Source organism: Scyliorhinus torazame, chromosome 7 (genome assembly GCF_047496885.1).
Source record: "Scyliorhinus torazame isolate Kashiwa2021f chromosome 7, sScyTor2.1, whole genome shotgun sequence".
Classification (NCBI taxonomy): Eukaryota; Metazoa; Chordata; class Chondrichthyes; order Carcharhiniformes; family Scyliorhinidae; genus Scyliorhinus; species Scyliorhinus torazame.
The window spans coordinates 197,159,489-197,173,146 of NC_092713.1; the positions used below are offsets into that span (position 1 = coordinate 197,159,489).

At 46.9% G+C, this 13,658-nt stretch overlaps 1 pseudogene; it reads left to right on the forward strand.

Annotated features, from left to right (window-relative positions):
• The first annotated feature begins 2,824 nt into the window (after window positions 1–2,824).
• On the forward strand, window positions 2,825–12,199 carry LOC140426774 (UDP-glucuronosyltransferase 2A1 pseudogene; annotated as a pseudogene).
• Window positions 12,200–13,658: the final 1,459 nt, after the last annotated feature.

Consider the following 13,658-nt stretch of genomic DNA (forward strand, 5'->3'; position numbering starts at 1 on the left):
GCTAATCTTTACATTCAACAAGTCTACCAAATGCTCCGTCGACCATTGGGCTGATAGGGCTGAACCCTGACTCTCTGCCATCTTTCCCTGAGTTACACAAAGAGTTTCTTGCTCTTGCTGCTCCTTCCTTCTAGACCCACTTCTGGTCCGTGGATCTATCCACCGACCTCACCAGTGGAATATAACTTTCCTCCACCATCTCTGCGCCTATTTTCTCCAAAACATTCACCTGGCAACCGGGGAAGAAGACCAAAAAAAACACCTCGAGCAGGAACTGCCAAATGTGCGACCACTCACTCCATGGCTGGCACCGGAAGTCAATTCACCCTTCCAAACCTGGTGGTAACAAGAGACAAAGACAGCAAATTGGAAGGAGGGGGGGGGGTAATTTAAGGAGTATAGGAAGTGGGCTAGCTGAGACCAGGTGGTAAAATAAATTGGGAGACAGGAATGTAGATCTTTGAAAAGAAGATTGCAAAGTTGTAAAGTAAATACATCCAATTAAAAGATTACTTCTAGACTCAAGATTGCATGAATAATTAAAGAGTTTAGAAATGAAGAAATTGAAGAAGAAGGCACATTGGCGTGTTAAAACTGATGAAAAAAGGGGAAAAAGTAAAGACAAGTCAATGAGTCGAGAAAAGGAGATGGAAAAATAGACTATATGAAGGAAGTCTGTTATTAACTGCAGCTCGCTCATTAACTGTTTGAAAAATAGGCAACCAGTAGCTGAGGTTTGGGTGGGACTTCCTACTTCCATTTTCCATCTAATCCATTTTTAAATGGGCGTCTGACACACCCATCTAAACCAAGTGGGAGAATTGTTTAAATATGCAATTTAAGGGCCAATATCTGTTGCAGGACTTTGAGTGTAACTTTCAAAGAGCAATAATGCGTGCAAGTCAATAAATCTCGAAGCATTGAGAGACATCACTGAAAGGGACAGCTGGCGACCTCTCCAAAAAAAGGATACTTTTTAATGATTTTTTAAAAAACAAAGTTAGCGGGAGTGCTCTCCTGGATTTCATACAAATATTACGATCTATTTTCTCCCGTTCTACAACTGTGTTTCACCAATTCTGACCCCTTGCATCTCCAATAGAACAGCAATCATAATCGGCGATGCTCGAGAAGCCAGAATTGGAGGCATGCAGAGACTTCCAGAGCTAGAGGGCTTGAGCATATTACAGAGACAAGGAAGGGGGGGGGGGGGGGGGGTTGCAAAGAGGGTTTGAGGCCATGGAGGGATTTGAAAACAAGGATGAGGATTTTAAAAATTGGACCAGACTGAGAATGAACTTGCAGCTTTGCATCCATCTGAGCTGGAATGATAGCAGGTTGAAAAGTATTTTATCTTCTGCACATTAGTTATGAGATTAAGGGTGGACTCTTACTAGAATTTGGCAAAGTCTCAGGTTCAGACTGAAAACTGGCATGTAACTGGCCAGTTGCACAGACTGATTTTCTCTCCACATCTTGAATCTGTTCAAAGAAAAAAAAATGAGTGGGTGGGGTTTAAGCCATCATCTGGCAGGGCGAGGCTTGATAGAGCGGGCAACTGGCTCCACATAGATCAGGGTGCCATCTTTAAAAGTACACTCCCCCCCCCCCCCAAATCATCGTGATCTCCTCCCCACCCCCACAGGACAATCATCTGGGGCTCCCCTGCTTCCACCACCATTAATGGAAACACCCCCTCCCGATGGGACTCCCACGAGGGCCTTCCCCAGCACTGTCCCCTGGCACACATTGGCACTGTCAGGTTGGCAATGCCAACTGGCACTGCCAGCTGCACTAGTGGAAGTGCCAGGGGGCAGTCCAGAGCACTGGCCAGGCATGTCCTTCTCCCCCGTGGGCTATACTCCCCCCCACCCCACCCAATCTTCTGCCCGTGTTGTCGTTCTCCATGACAGGAATCAAGGGCTCAAAATCTCACCCTGAGTTTCAAAAGCTTCCCAGCCGCGACTGCCTTCATGTCCCTATGACAGGGAGGTGCCTCGGTCTATAATATAAATATATATCGACACACAGCTGCCTCCATAAGGAACCCACAGAACTCAACACACCACAAGCCCCAGCTATCTGTGGGCCACAGCTTCCCAAACCGTGGACTTATTCGTCTGGTTTGGTAAGTCACTTCATTCCTTTAAACACGTGTTTAATGTTTTAAAAAGTCTTTATTCTCATCTTGCTGCGCACCATCTACTGAAGAAAAAACGAATTTTATTCAGCGATGCTCACAACCTCACTTAACAGCCAATGAAGTACTTTTTGATGTGCAGTCACTTTCGTGTCGGAAATGGGGCAGGGAATTTATAGACAGCAAGGTCTCCACAATGATAAAATGAGCAGACAATCTGTTTTAGTGCTGTTGGTTGAGAGATATCTACTGACCAGGAGACCATGCTCCATCTTTGGAGTCACCTGGGTGTGGGCAAAATTACCAAGGGAGGTGTGCAGCAAGAGTGAACTATCTCTTCACCACTGTCAAACCACAACCCCCCCCCCCCCCCCACCTCCCCAAAATACTACTGCTGATCATGCTCATCCTGGGTCAGTACCAGTTCACACATGAGGACAACTGGACATACTGAGCACCAGCTTAGCACTGCCCACATGGCACTCTCTGTAAGAAGTACTGAGGCAAAGCATGTCTTGACATCTAGTTTATTTAATCTATCCATGCCTGCAGTCAGTGATCCAAATTCTGTGGAATACTGAGAATTTCTCAACGTTCCCTTGTTAATTAGACTATCTCCCTCACCCTTCGACTTGAAAAATGTTTCTACCACAAGGCACAGGAAATGTGGGTGGACAACGACAAGGTGTGGGCACTGGAGCTCCTGTGGCCTTGGTGAGTGACGGGACAGACAGACCGCCGCATTAACTAATGACATTTAAAGATCGACAAAGAAATAGAGATCGACAGCAAAAGACACAGGGTTGAATTCTCTGGCCGGTCTCACCAGCGGCATCTTCCAGTCCTGCTGATGACAACCCCCACGTCACGAGGTTCCCCAACAGCACGGCCGGGGAACAATGCAAAAGGCCGTCGACATCGGTGGTGCTGGAAGACCCCGCCACTGACCAATGGTGGGCAGCTGGAAAACAACTTTACAGCGCGGCTGCACGGAAAATCCCACCCGGGTGAATTAGAGTCCAATCAGAGACAGAAAGAGAACATAAAAAAGACGGGGAGATTGGATTAAGAAAGAAAAACGAGGAAGAAAGATAAAGAAAGCAAGAGGGATAACTTTTAAATGCAGCAATTTCTTGAAATTCTGAGGGAAGCTGTTCTTGTAAGGTTAACAAGGGAGCAGGTTGTGGTGAGTCACAACCCACAGAGTATCTCTTCCTCAGCACAGATTGCAGCATGGTTGGCACACAAGTAACAACATGTGTATTATGAAGTCGCCCTTGTTTTTCCAAGGTTATTAAATGACCAGTGTAATTATTGAAACGACTGTCCAAATTAGAGAGCAAGGCTCCTTCAGACTGATTACATCTGCTTTGTTGTTTGGCTGCTTCAAGCTTGTATTTGGTTAATGTTTAATAAGTACCTTGCTGTGTTTCAAAAGCAGTTGTAGATAATTACAAATCCTTGAGTGAAACAAGCTAAAACAAACAGATCGCATACAGTCTGAGAGGAGTTGTATCCGCTGCACTGCTATCTGAGGTAAGAAACCAGAGTCAATTGTTCTTATGAGGAGGGAGGGGTGATGGAGGAGGATGCTGGATGTGGGGTGATGAGGGAGGGATGGTGCGGCAGGGGTTGTGAGGAGGAGTGACTGGGAGGAGAGATGGTGAGGGGTGTTGGGGAGGGTGATGGGGAAGGGATGATGGAGACAGAGGGATGATTGAGGAGGGTGATGGGTAGGATGATGGGGAGGGGTGATTGGGGAGGGTGATTGGGGAGAGATGATTGGAAGGGTTGGTGTGGAGGGATGGTGGGGGAGGGGGGAGGGGAGGGGTGGTGGGGGAAAGGTGATGGGGTGAAATGGTGGGGGAGGGGTGATGGGGACGGGGTGGTGGGGGAGGAGTGATTGGGAGGGGTGCTGAGGAGGGTGATGAGGGAAGGGTGACAGGGGACAGATGATGCCAAGGGTGACGGGGAGGGGTGGGGGAGGGGGGGGGGGGGGTTGGTGGGGAGGGGTGGTGGGAATGGGTGGTGGGAAGGGTGATGAGGGAAGGATGATTGGGATGTGGGGAAAGGTGATGGGGAGAGTGATGAGGAGGGGTAATAGGAAGGGTGATGGGGAGAGGTGATTTGGAGGGCTGATGGAGGACGGGTATCGGGACAGATGATGGTGAGGGTGATGAGGGAGAGGTGATGAGGAGGGATTGTGGGGGAGGGATGGCGGGGAGGGAAGTGTGACGGGAACAGATGATGGCGCGGGTGATGGGAAGGGGTGATGGGGAGAGTTGCAGAGGGGTGATGGCCAGCGGTAATGGGGATGGACGACAGAGGAGCGGTACAAGAGAGTAGTGTTGGGGTAGTGGTTACGAAGGATATTATGGACTAGGGGTAGCGCCTGAGGAAATGATAACTGCATGAATTATGATGAGAGGATTGGTGACTGGAAGCTTGTTGACTGACAAATTGTATACGGGGTGAGTCAACTGGGGGAGTATGATTGGGGAAGGTTGATCCCCAGTGACAGATTGGTGATTTGGGGAGTGGTGAAATTGTGATTTGCTGAGCTGTTTCGAGGCAATGAGTTGCAGCAGGGAATGGTGAGAGTGTGTTATGGATTTCTACATCAGGTAAGATCAGGGTTCAGTGACTGCAAAGCCCAATAACTCAATGGCTGTGATAGAGGAGAGAGATTATCAGATGAGGTAGAGATCAGCAATTGTGGCATAAATTCCATCAATTGGTATGTAAAATGGAAGAATATAAATGCTTATAGTCAGAGCCAGTAGGTGCATTGAATCCCAGGTGAGAAAATGTCAGACTGTAGCCCACAGGTGAACGGTAGAGAGAAATTGGGTGTGGGTAAACTAAGCTTGCACTCCATGCTGGAACCGCTTGAGCATAGGAACAGCATAGAACATAGAACAGTACAGCACAGAACAGGCCCTTCGGCCCTCGATGTTGTGCCGAGCTTTGTCCGAAATCAAGATCAAGCTGTCTCCACTTTGACTCCATTTAACAGTCTTTAATTCCATCTCCTTTAATACATATACCAAACTAAAATAAAAATATTACTGCTTTGATTGTCTCACAATATCCATCACCTTTTGGGAGAGAGAATTCCAGATTCCTGCTATCTTCTTTTGTGAAAAATGCTTCTCGATTTAATTCCTGAATTGTACTTTAATTCTAAGATTCTGGGCGGGATTCTCCGTACTCCGCCGCTAAGATTGGGATTGGCGCTGGGCGGCAGACTCGTCCACAAGTGCTGCTCCTGCCCTCCTGGCCATAGAGGGCTTCCCTCCAGCAAGAACATGGAAAAAGTTGATTTGCATTGATTTGATAGTAATTAATGGCCTGGAAGCTCAAATCTATCCTCACTCCACCCCCCGCCATTATGCTCTGACTCTCACAGCAGGAACTCCACCGGGCAGGCTTTGGGTATAAGTATTGACAAGTGCAGTCCTGGTGCAATGGGTGAAAGGAGTCAGCCCATTGCTCATGTCCACCTCTGCTGCTGCCAGGCTGCATAATAATAGTCCCCCAAGGGTCCTGGGGGTTGTATGGGCTTGGGCTATGTGTAATGGGTTGAGCCCATGACCCTCCCCTGGGATGGGGGTCCCATGCCTGAACAGCCCCTTCCAGCCCTGGGCAACCTGAAGATCACTCTTGGCATGGTGATCTCAGGCAGCCCTCTGTTTGAATTCTCCATCCTGGTCTGACCTGTTTAAATTCTGAAGTGACCTTGTCTCTCTGAACCGCTCAACCTGGCAGCTGATGAGCAGACCAGACAGTTCAGTGAAGAATCAAGCCAGGAACACTTTCCCTTTCCTTACATCTGTTCCCTCAGCCCTATGCTTTTGAAACTGCTGTTTTTTGAAGTAGAGTCTTCCTAGAAAGCCCACAACACGTGTAAAGGTTTGAAATCCTCTGAGTACCTTTGAAATGCTGAGCATTCATTTCATTTCACAATGAAGTACCTCAAATGTTTTGGATTGCTTTTTGACCTTTCCAAATTGATTGAAATGGCTATGTACCTGAATTCCCAAATCTCTTTGCTCCTCACAGTTCCTAGCTTCTCAGTATTTAAGAAAAAAATACCAATTGATCTTTCTTGGATCCAATGTGGATAGTGCAATTTCAAAATCAAATAAGCTTCGAATGATTCTGAGCAACATTTATTCAAACTATCTGCTCTTGGAGATTTATTTATCTGAAGTCCCATTATTTTCTCCACTGCAATTGAATTTACTTGTATTAAATTCAATCAGCTCCTTTCCTTGATTTATTATTAGCCTCCCTTTTGTTACAGGTATTTATTCTCCACTTTGAAAATGGATACACTGTATTCCCTTAATCCATGTGCTATTATTTTGTCTATTACAGTATCACCCAGTGTCTGTCATGAATGGGCTCACATCTCCCTTAGCCACTCTTGCTCTTCACATAATTAGAAAAACTTACACTATTAGCCTTTTGTTTACTCATAAGTTCTTTCTAATATGCTTTTTCATAGCTTTTGATATTTCCTGTGTACTTTTGTTAGAGTTCAACGTAGAATTCCCATAGTTCAAAAGGAGGCCATTTGGCCCATCAGATCTGCACTGACCTTCTAAAAGAACACCCTACCAAGCCCACTCCCCCGCTCTATCCCCATAACCCCACCTAACCTATACACCGTTGGACACGAAGGGGCAATTTGACGTGGCCAATCCACCTAACCTGCACATCTTTGGACTGTGGGAGGAAGCCGGAGCATCTGGAGGAAACCCACACAGACACGGGGAGAACGTGCAAACTCCACATAGACAGTCACCCAAGGCCTGAATTGAACCTGGATCCTTGGCGTTGTGAGGCAGCAGTGCTAACCATTGTGCCACCATGCAGCCCACTTTATATCCCAGTAATTAGGATGAAATTTGGCATTGTGTAAATCACTTCCTTCAACTTTATCAAGCCTTTATATGGTGGCTTAATTGTACAAATGGAACTCCTGTTCTTTTGCTTTGCTTCTTTCCTATATTATAAAATGACTACACTTCAAAGGTGCATTTTGTATAAACCATTGATGTCCTGAGATTGTTAAAGGTGCTATCTAAGTCTTTCTTTTGGAATGTGTTGATCTTTTATTGTGTAGGTATCTCTATGAATACCTCCTACTATTTTTCTGTATGTTTATCTGTCAATAGTTCAGGCCAATTGAATGTGTTTTGTCTAAATGTAACGCTTCAAAGTCAGCCTTACTTACTTACACTTAATTTTTAGCTTGTATACTCTCTTCTCAGACTGAATGTCAAACTCCACCATGTTATGGTCAATGCAGGTGAGATATTTCTCATACTATCAGATTATTCATTAATTCAGGAGTGCCGCTTACTACGGGCGTGATTGTGTCAACCTGGCACCCAGGCACCCTGGCATTGCCAACGTGGCAGTGCCCCTGCCAGCCTGGGAGTGCCACCCTGGCACCTCAGTAGTGCCAGGGTGCCATTTACAGGGTGCCACGTTGGCAGTGACAAAGTGTCCAGGTGCCAGAGGAAGTGGCATGGTGCCATCCTGCCCTGTCCCTGACCATTCGTGGTCTCTAATGGCCTGGGTGCACCCCCCCCCTCTACAGATGCCATTACGACTGGCCCACGTTTGTGGAAAACAGCACTAAGCGGTGCCCTGGCAAGGTCTCCCAAGCACGGCCATTAGGTTCCGGTGCCAGGAGAATCCCACAAACAATCTTGAAATGAGCCATTATGCAGATCTAGATCATGTCCAGTGAGGCCGAGATCGAAGTCTCGCAAGATTCAATGGCATCGTCCCAACACCGGGTTGTGTGCGACGAGACCGCTGAATCGTCCCCTACAAATCTAGTGCGGCCTGTCCCCTTGTTGCTTATAAAGCAAACAGAAACCACTCCAATTCAATCAATTTGGAAATAGCCATTTCAATCAATTTGGAAAGGTCAAAAAGCAATCCAAAACATTTGAGGTACTCCATTGCGAAATAAAACTGATCCTGCACAATCAAATACTGAGAGAACTATGGTGCAGTGTTGAGATTTTAGATGCTTTACTGTTCTGAGTCATAGGTTCAGAAGGAGGGAAATGGCGAAGAGGACCCGAGAAATAGATCAGAACCTGATTGGAGTGAATGAACAAAGTAGATCAGACTTGGCATTTGCCAACTTAATGCTGGATCATTAATATTTCTGTTAAATTCTCTGACAGGTCCTACAAACATTTCTATGGAAATGGGATATTGTGAATTGAGGAACAGACTACAGATTGCATGTGTTCTGGGTGCCATCATCAGCCTCTCTTCCCCAGTCACCTATGGAGCTAAGATATTGGTTGTACCTATTGATGGAAGCCATTGGATCAACATGAAAATTCTTATTGAAGAACTGAAAAACCATGGTCACAACATTACTGCGCTTTATTCCTCAAAGGCTTGGTACATCAAAGAGAGTCCTGATCTCTATCAATCAATCACTGTCCAATTGCAGGGTGGAACGACCAAATTTGATGATTCACGTGGAATACAACATTTTCTTGATAAATTGCTGACAACCTTAAGACATGGCCTTACCCCATGGGCTTTTATTCTGGTCCAGAATGAGATGATCTCCTTCCTGCGTGAATGGCACCTTTGGGCAGGAGCGTTCATTACTAGAATTTTTGAAGATGAGAAATTGTTGAAACAGCTTGAAGAAACAAATTTTGACTTAGTACTCACGGATCCCGCTCTTGGTATCGGTTCAATGCTTGCCCATTATTTGAAAGCTCCTTTGGTGTACAATGTTCGATGGATTACTAGGGGGGAGGCTCATTTCCTCTTTGCCCCATCGCCCCTTTCCTACATCCCTCTACTTGGATCACACTTGACGGACAAGATGAATTTTCTCCAAAGAGTTCAAAATGTTTTACAACATTTTCTTGAGCTATTCATTTCTGAATTTTTTATTCACCCCATTTACAACGAAGCCTGCAGGCGATACCTGGGCACGGACATAGATATCAAAACGGTTCTCCTCCAGGCAGATGTGTGGCTGATGAGAGTAGATTTTGTGTTTGAATTCCCGAGGCCCACCATGCCAAATATTGTGTATATTGGAGGTTTCCAATGTAAATCACCAAAACCTTTGCCTGTGGGGCTTGAGAGGTTTGTACAGACCTCGGGGAAGTATGGGATTATCGTCATGTCTCTAGGGAGCCTTGTCAACTCTTTGCCACTGGACATTACAATGAAGATAGCGGAGGCCTTTGCTCAGGTACCTCAGAAAGTAATCTGGAGACACAATGGAAAGATCCCTCCCAATATAGCGAATAACACACTACTAGCAAAATGGATCCCTCAGAATGACCTGCTGGGACATCCTAAGACACAAGCTTTCGTAGCACATGGTGGGACAAATGGAATTTATGAAGCCATCTACCATGGGGTGCCAGTCGTTGGTCTCCCTCTGTTTTACGACCAGTTTGACAACTTAATTAGACTTAAAGTCCGAGGAGCGGCCAAAATAGTTGACGCTGCAACCATGCAGTCATTGGATCTACTGCAGGCACTCAATGAAGTCATAAATAACGCATCTTATCGGGTTAACATGCAGAAGCTGTCTTCTCTCCACAGAGACCAACTGGAGTCTCCAATGAGGAGAGCTGTTTTCTGGATTGAGTATGTTGCACGCCACAGAGGCGCAGCCCATTTACGTTCCGAATTTTATCGTCTCCCCTGGTACACTTACTATTGTGTAGATGTGCTTGCCTTGCTCCTGTCTGTATTCCTAATTGCTGCCATGCTGATTGTTTTAATCTTGAAGAGATTTTGTAGCGTCGTAGGGAAGAAGAAACAAAAAACTCAGTAGGACCTACCCGTTTGATATAATGATTACTTCGAATTTCACACAGCTATTTAAATTCCTGTATTAATGTTTCTCAATGTCTTTAATTGTGCCAACTCGTATAACTATTTTTTGGTAATGTACCAGAAGCGTGATCTGTCACAGTCATAAGTAGCCCTTTTTGTGTGGGCATTGAGAAGCAAATTATGTACTGGATGGAAGATTTCTAGGGGACCACAGCCTACATTATAATGATTATTTTGGGATAATCATATGAATCATAGAATCAGACAGTACAAAAGAATACCAGCCAGTCCATTGAACCTGTACTGATTTTTGTTAAAGTGCTGTCTTAATTTGTCCCACTACACCATTCTTCCTCATAGCACTGCAAAACCTTTCTTTCTAAGTTTATATCCAATTCCCTTTTGAAAGTTGTTTTCACCACCCCAGCAGACACCATAACTCCTCTCTGCATCACTCTGCCTACTTTTACCGCAGCTGTATATAAAGCCTTAACATTTCCCTTACAGCCTTTGAACTTACCCTTTCCTGAATCTCCCCATCATGCCTCCTGCCCCCTTTATCAGTTTAAAGCCAACACAATAAAGTTGATGGCGAAATGGGTGAGAGGTGTAGGACATGAGAAATGAATCAGGAAAGGTGGAGAACAGGAGTCTCTTATTCAGAAATATTGGTTGATACACAGTGTCAGAGAATTGAACCACGCGGGATTTTCTCCACTCCGCTGCGGCGTGTCAAGCGGCGTCGGAAGCGACCCGCATTGGCCAGCAATGCGATTGTCTAGGTCACGCCGCTGCCAACAGGGTTTCCCGATGTATGCACCCCCTTCTGCTGAGAAAGCCACAGCGGGACTTCACTGTCAGTGGGACCGGAAGATCCCGAACGGCTGGGAAATTCCGGCCAAATGTCTGAATTGCATTTCCCGGAAGGAGAAACCAGCAAACCTTTAGGAATGACCGGTACTGGCCCGAACTGGAATTTGGTTTTAAAGTATACATAACCAGTTCAGACCAATACCAGTCATTTCCCAAGGTTTACTGTCTTTTCTTCTGGGTTGGCAGGGTCAGGCAGGGCAATCGACCTCTGGCTCCTGAACCTGGAAAATGTCCTATTCTTTCTGCCTACTCAATCCCCCAGTCTGCTGCAAGTCTTATTCCAAATCATTCAGAGTTTGGTATTCTCTCATTGGTTATGTAACTGAACAAGGGTTTCAATGGTCCAGGGTGGGAAGCGCATTAGCAAACTGAGTTTTTCAATCAGAATAATACAATACAGAAGAGGCCCTTCGGTCCATCAAGCCTTCACTGACCAAAAAACGACTCGAGTCTACAGTAATCCCTCTTCCCAGCACTTGGCCCATAGCCTTGAATGTTATGACATTTCAAGTGCTTATCCAAGTACCTTTTAAAGATTGTGAGGCTTCCTGCCTCCACTACCCTCCCAAGCAGTGCATCCCAGATTCCCACCACCCTCTGGGTGAAATGCTTTCCCTCGAATCATCTCTAAACCTCCTGCTTTTCACCTTAAAATTATGCCCCCTTGTTATTGACTATTCAAATAAGGAGAACAGCTGCTTTCTATCCATTCTGCCTGATGTGTTGGGTGTTCTGGATCCGTGGAACAAATACAGGTCACCAACACTTGAAATAGTGCAACACTATTTTATTGAATCATTAACTATTTAACACACTCTGACTGTGGGTTAATACGATACTAGCTTTAACTAAAGACCTTTGCCTTGTCCTAACCAGTCAATGCACTCAGCACATGGTGAATGTCTGTGTTGCAGGCTGTGAGAGCTGTCCTAGCTAGCTGCAACTCGAATGAGCGGGAACTCTGATGCCCCCTGTCTTTATAGTGCGTGTGTTCTAACTGGTGATTGGCTGCGGTGTTGTGTGTGTTGATTGGTCCCACTGTGTGTCCATCAGTGTGTGTCTGCACCATGATATACTGGTGTATATTATGACAGCCCCCCTTTTATAAAAATTGTACCTGTGTGGCAATAAATAGTGTATGGTGAGAATGTCCCTGACTACGTGTGTGCGAAATATTTACAGGACTATGTACATGAGAACTAAGCTATTTACATGGGAAGGTGCCTGGTGCAGAAAAACAGTATGTCACAAGAATAACAAGATGAACACTATACAAACCACGTAAACGATTAAACAGAAGGACAGAACAAATCAGAAAGTCCATAAGTCCACAAAGTTCAGAAATTAACTCTCTGAGGTGGGGGACGTATTCTGGTTGACTGCCTCAAGGGTGTGTCGGGAGCCGCCGGCTGAGGAGTGGGCTGGACTGCGTCAGCTTGAGGAGGATGCAGTGTGACCGGAATCTCTGCATAGTCCATGGCAGGGTCAGCAGGAGGGCGAGGCGACAATGGAGGGTCACGTAGCGAGCGCGGAACGAGACTAAGGGCACGTCGATTGCGGCGCCGAATGGAGCCATCCGGTAGACGAACCAGGAACGAGCGGGGGGCCACCTGCCGAAGGACCACAGCGGTTGTAGACCAGCCACCATCCGGAAGATGGACGCGGACATTGTCATCTGGAGCCAGAGCAGGGAGATCAACTGCACGGCAGTCATGAACCGCCTTGTGCTGTGCACGAGACAGCTGCATCCGTCGAAGGACCGGAACGTGGTCGAGGTCTGGGACATGAATGGACGGCACCGTCATCCTCAGGGTGCGGCCCATGAGCAGCTGGGCTGGTGACAGGGCAGTGGACAATGGGGCGGAGCGATAGGCCAGCAAGACGAGGTAGAAATCGGACCCAGCATCAGCAGCCTTGCAGAGGAGCCGTTTGACTATGTGGATGCCCTTCTCTGCTTGGCCGTTGGATTGGGGGTACAGGGGACTGGATATCACATGTGAAAAACTGTACCGCCTGGCAAAGTTGGATCATTCCTGGCTTGTGAAGCAGGGGCCATTGTCCGACATCACCGTGAGTGGGATGCCATGTCGAGCAAAGGTGTCCTTACAGGCACGGATGACTGCAGACGATGTGATATCGTGCAATCGTATCACCTCCAGGTAATTTGAAAAGTAGTCCACAATCAGGTCATAGTCTCTGCCCAGCGCATGGAACAGGTCGATGCCCACCTTGGTCCAAGGTGACGTGACCAACTCATGGGGCTGCAGGGTCTCAAGTGGTTGGGCCGGCTGGAAGCGCTGACAAGTGGGGCAGTTGAGCACTGTGTTGGCTATGTCGTCATTTATGCTGGGCCAATACACTGCCTCTTGGGCCCGTCGGCGGCACTTTTCCACGCCAAGATGGCCCTCGTGTAGCTGTTCCAGGACGAGCTGGCGCATGCTATGCAGGATGACAATGCGGTCCAGTTTCAGGAGAACCCCGTCTACTACCACCAGATCATCCCTGACGTTTTAGAACTGAGGGCATTGGCCCTTGAGCCACCCGTCTGTTAGGTGGCGCATGACACGCTGTAGCAAAGGGTCAGCCGCTGTCTCGCGGCGAATTTGGACGAGGCGTTCATCCGTCCGGGGCAGGTAGATTGGAGGCCACGAAGGCCACATGGGCGTCAACTTGGCAGACGAATCCCGCTGGGTCACACGGAGTGTTGACTGCCCTGGAGAGAGCGTCGGCAATGATGAGGCCTTTGCCTGGGATGTATACCAGCTGGAAGTCGTATCGCCGGAGCTTGAGAAGA